Source organism: Antrostomus carolinensis, unplaced genomic scaffold (assembly GCF_000700745.2).
Source record: "Antrostomus carolinensis isolate BGI_N321 unplaced genomic scaffold, ASM70074v2 scaffold15437, whole genome shotgun sequence".
Taxonomy (NCBI): Eukaryota; Metazoa; Chordata; class Aves; order Caprimulgiformes; family Caprimulgidae; genus Antrostomus; species Antrostomus carolinensis.
Genome location: NW_010326836.1, coordinates 22,924 through 27,844, shown reverse-complemented (window position 1 = coordinate 27,844; position 4,921 = coordinate 22,924). Strand labels below are relative to the sequence as shown.

At 45.0% G+C, this 4,921-nt stretch overlaps 1 protein-coding gene across 1 annotated transcript in view; it reads right to left on the bottom strand.

The window, feature by feature from the left end:
- Nucleotides 1-4,921, bottom strand: part of GCNT2 (glucosaminyl (N-acetyl) transferase 2 (I blood group)) — a 10,907-nt gene that overhangs the window by 4,752 nt on the left and 1,234 nt on the right. The gene's annotated exons all lie outside the window — the stretch shown is intronic.

The following is a 4,921-nucleotide window of genomic DNA, read 5'->3' as shown; positions in this document are numbered from 1 at the left end:
GCCCTCGCCACTCACCACCCACCACCTGCCATGCCTCAGCAACTCGTCAGCGCCCAGCAGCACCACAGTGGACAACAGCAGCCCCATGGTGGCCAACAGCAGCCCCACTAGCTACCACCACTGCCACATGGCCCACACCACCAATTTTGGCACACCCCTGGCCTGGCCAGAACCTCCCAAGCAGTCTGACCCTGAGAGGACACAAACACAAGGTTGACCTGTAGAACACACCACCACGAGTCACACCCCACACTCAGGAAGGATGTCCTCGTCACCCCCCATAGCTGGCCCAGCACCCCAGGGTGCTCCCTGGGCCTGCCACCTTCATGGTGTCTTTCCGGACATAGCCCTCAGGATGGTTCTGGCCCTACTGGGTGCAAGGGGACACCCACTCAGCAGGCTGACCCTGCCTTCTGGTGGTGACCATCAACCATGCAACCCTCCTAGCTGCATGAGAAGTCCCACCCATGGACACAGGGCTTCAGTCCTAGGTTCATCCCATCTCTTTGAGTCCCTTTCAGGTTCTACAACAGTAAATTAGCTTTGGTTTGGGATTTTCTTTTTTCAACTTTTGTCATCTTGCAGAACTGCTATAAGGAGAAATCAAGGGGATAAGCTGTCAGTGTTAGGTTGGAGAGAAGCTGATGAGCAAATGCAGGTTGGATGGAAACAGTCACCTCTTAACCCTGTACAGCAACAAGAATTTGTCTGACCAGGCCCTTAAAGACATGTAAGAACAGTTTGCTCTGAAATCCTAGTTTGTCTGCTTTCTTGTTTGTCCTGCAAGACAAGTTCTCCCACTCGTCCATGGGAGGGAGGTGGCTGGTTAAAATATGGGGGAATCCTCAGAAGAAAAGATTTTCTTTCTAGATGAGATTGAAACAATGGAGAAAAAAACCCATAACCTCGCCTTAAAAATGTACAAAGGTTCAATTTTGTATTTTGCCATCAATTTTCATTTCAGTGGAGTATATGAATGTAAAACTGTGTCTGTGGAGGGGTGAGGCGTTAACTAAAATAAACTCAAGATTGTCCAGCTTTAAAGGAGACCTCAGAACCTGGAGAGAAGGAAATAAAACTCAGGGGCAAAAAAAAGAAGAAGCTTATTTAAAACTACTTCTTTGAAGACAGCATCTCCTTGAGCAGTCAGGCTGTTGACAGTCGTAAGAGAGCTAAACAGCATCTCCTGTGTTGAATCATCTGAAGGTTAATAAGGAAAGGGTCTTGGTTCTAGGAGGTTTATTTGATTATATGTTTTGAAGGTTTCTTCTGAGCTGTTATTACCCATAAACTAACCCTAGTGTCTCCGGCAGGGTTGCAGTCCTGCATCAGAGGAGCTGAACTCTACAGGGCTGTTCAGGAAACACCTGCTTCCCAGAGTGAGAGTGAGCTGGACCTGTGGGGACATGCTGGGTGCCGAGGACAGCTGATGGGAGAGCCACTCTGCAGGAACCATTGGTGCCCACCCCAGCACCCATTCAGGTATGGTTCTGGCAACTTCCAGCACGGCTGCCCAGGCAGGTGCTGGCATCAGGATATGTCTCTCAACACGTATAAATACATCTTTAGGTGTGGTCAGATGAATTTACTCGTAGGTGAAAGGAGGGGACAGGTTCAGGTGTCCTGACTGGATTTCCCCCCTAAAAAAAAAACAAGGGCTGTTGGCAGCTCAACATGTAGGAACATCAATAAAAGTCTCTGTGATTGCAGCTGGGCTGAAGTTCAATTGGTTACATGCACGAGTTGTGCTAGACATTACCTGATACCAGAATTTAAGAAAGAAAAAAATTCTTCCTTAAATTACTCTCATCTGATTCTGTTCCTCAAGGAATTGTGCTGTTTGGAGCCACACCAGTGTCTGATAGTTGTAAAGATAAAGGATAATCAAGTGAAGGAACACAAGCCCATTTGTTAACTGTGGCTTTTCAGGAAGACTTCTTTAGCTCATCATCACTAAGTAGTGTTTTAGTGAGAGCCAAACAGTTGGTTGTGAAACAAAGTATTGCTCCTATTGAAAGCAGTACTTACATTCCAGTGACTTCAGATTACAAACCCTATTTTAAATTCCATCTTCTCAGGTTAACCACAATATCTGAATGGTGGAGAGAGGACAAGAGTAATTTTTCAGGAAATTCTGCCACGAAGAAGGTGGTTTTGTGTTTGCTGCGACTGTGTTGCAACACTTTCCCTTACGCAGGTTTTTCAAAAGGGGAAGGTTTTGATGAGGAGATTATAACAGCTTTGTGAGCATGAGACTCAGTAACAGTCACAGGAAAATCCCTATTTTTTTATGCCTTATTCCTATGAGAAGTTCTTGCTCAATCAGGAAGTCTCATTGAAATAATGGAGAATATGAACAAGAGAAGAAGGATTAGTTATGAGTAACGCTGTGGACAGAGGTACAAAATATTTTCTTTTCTAGAACATGGATTATTCATCTAGCATCATATTAAAATGATGCTGGTCTGGAATCATTAAAAAGCTTCTGTGTTTCTGTCTGTGTCTGTCTTTTGAAGAGTGAGCATTAAGCTCATGAAAGGGAACAATTTTAACAGGCAGAACAGAACCGCAATAAGACATATTAGTATGATATGAGCATTGCAGAGAAGGTCATTCCAAGAGCCTGTCTACAAATGACAGTGGGATGGAGAGGTACCAAGGTAGTTATGAGTTATTAAGTTGCTGTAATGAGAAGCTCAGTGCAAGCTAAATAATCTGCAAAAAACACAGGTCTGTTTGTACAAGCAAATGGCTGCATAAAAACTTAAAAATACAGAACTGGCCAACATGATTGATTAACGGGCTAGCGGTGCTACTCAGAATTTTCTGGTATTATTCTTGTACCTCACACCCACATCCAAGAGATGTTCCTCGAGAGCCACCAGCTCTTGTTTGGATGTAAAGCTACTGTTTCAGATAAACGGCAGGGAAATTTTACCGAGGACAACTCCCATCTCTCTTGAGAGTGCACGAGCTTGACTCACAGCATTACCCACCACATGCCTACCATTACCTGAGACATGCTGTATGCCAACTGTCTTCCTTATTTTTCTGTCTACCATTCAGCTCCCAGCCAAGGAGGTGCTATTCAGGATGACATAAATGCACTTTCAAAGTTTGGGGGTGGTTTAACACTCCACTGGCAAACAAAATTATCCATCGTTTTGATTCCTTCCCAATCATTTACAAAATGAAGGAATATGTTAGCAACGTTCATCCTGCTCAGAGAGAGCTGAGAGGACTCTGAGGCTTCACATTTAGACAGACACAATACACAACTGTGTCAAAACCACTTAAAATTGTGGTAGGCACACAGCTGGGTGAATCCTTGGAAAAGCAGACACAAGCTAGAAAGCAAAATCATCTTCCATGGGTGGGTTCTCAATTTCCATGTCAGCTTAGCAGCCACAGGAGAAAGAACCTCGCTCAAAGGGATTGAGGTTGCTGATGTCCCCAGGTGCCTGTGCTCAACAGGAAGCTGCTGGAGTTCCCATGCTTCTGTGATTCAGATCAGAGAGTGATCTGGGTTTGTGGGCTTGCACAGGATGCTATGAGCCACACCTTCTGGTAATCAGCTGCCTCGTCTTCACGCCAATGCAAAAGTTTGCCTAGTTTAGCAGCAGGCAGGGATGGCATGCTGTGTACTCCATGTCCCTTCCAGGCTGACATAGAAGCAAAAGTGACATGGTGCTCCTTTTTTCCCCCACTTTCTCTGGGATACATGACCCACAACTGGTCCCCATTCTGCAGGCTTCTTGCAGAAACCAGGAATAAATGTGGTTCTGCCCTGTTACGTTCCCTGCAACCCCCAATTTCCCTTACACCAAGTCCCTACCAAGCACTGTCCATGATCTCTGTGGAGGGATGTACATGACCAAGGCACATCCCAGAGGTGGGACTGTACTATCCATGGGTGGCTGGGGGAATTTTGTGTCAGCTAGAATGAGAGCAAGGAAAATGGTACGTAACTGTGGCTAATGGCTGGCACAGCTGCTAACCACCTTGCACTCCATGTGTGGACAAACCACCCCAAACTTGTTGCTGGTGCTCTCTGCAGAGGCAGGAACCAAAGAACTGCTGAGCATGGCACCATTGCTACACTGTGCCCTGGTTTTTAGCTGAGACGGAGCTGGGTTTCTTTTTAGTAGCTAGAACAGCGCTGTGTTTTGGTTTCAGCTGGGATTGGTTGTGAGAGAAACACTGATAAGATACCAGTGTTTGCATTTTTGTCACTGGAAGTGAAGGACTTTGTGTTCTGTTAGTCTACAAGCACAAGATTTAGGAGGGACAAGGAATATTTAAATTAATAAGCTACACTGACATTTGGCTCTGTCAATGGGATATTCCATATCATATCCCATCATGTCCAGTATATTAATGAGGGGCTCTTCCTCTCTTGCTCTCTCTGTCTCTCACTTGGGCTCCCGCTCTTGTTCTTCCGGGATTGGGGTTTCGGTTCGGGATTGTGGCTCCTCTGGGATCGTTATCTGGGAACGGGCCGGGCTCGGTCAGTGGGTGGTGAGCAATGGCACTGGGTATCACTCATCTGCATATTTTATTACTGTTTTTATTATCATTATTATTTTAATATCAGTATTATTTTAAGTTTCCTTTAATTTCAATTATTAAATTATTCTTATCTTACTCTACGAGTCTCCTTCTCTTGCAGTTTCCCCAGAAAAAGGAACATATTGTAAAAAACCACCTTCACTACAATGCTTACGTAGCTCACAGATTTTAATCTTGTGTAGGGTTTGTGTGGCTAGGTTTGGCTCTGCCAGACACAGGGGAGGTTTCTGGCAGCTTCTCACAGAAGCCACTTCAATGCTCCCCCACTACCAAGATGACAAGTCTTTATTCCTTTCCTTCATCTCAATCCTTACAGGTAAAAAGCTTAAATCAGCTGAAATGTCCAAGGATT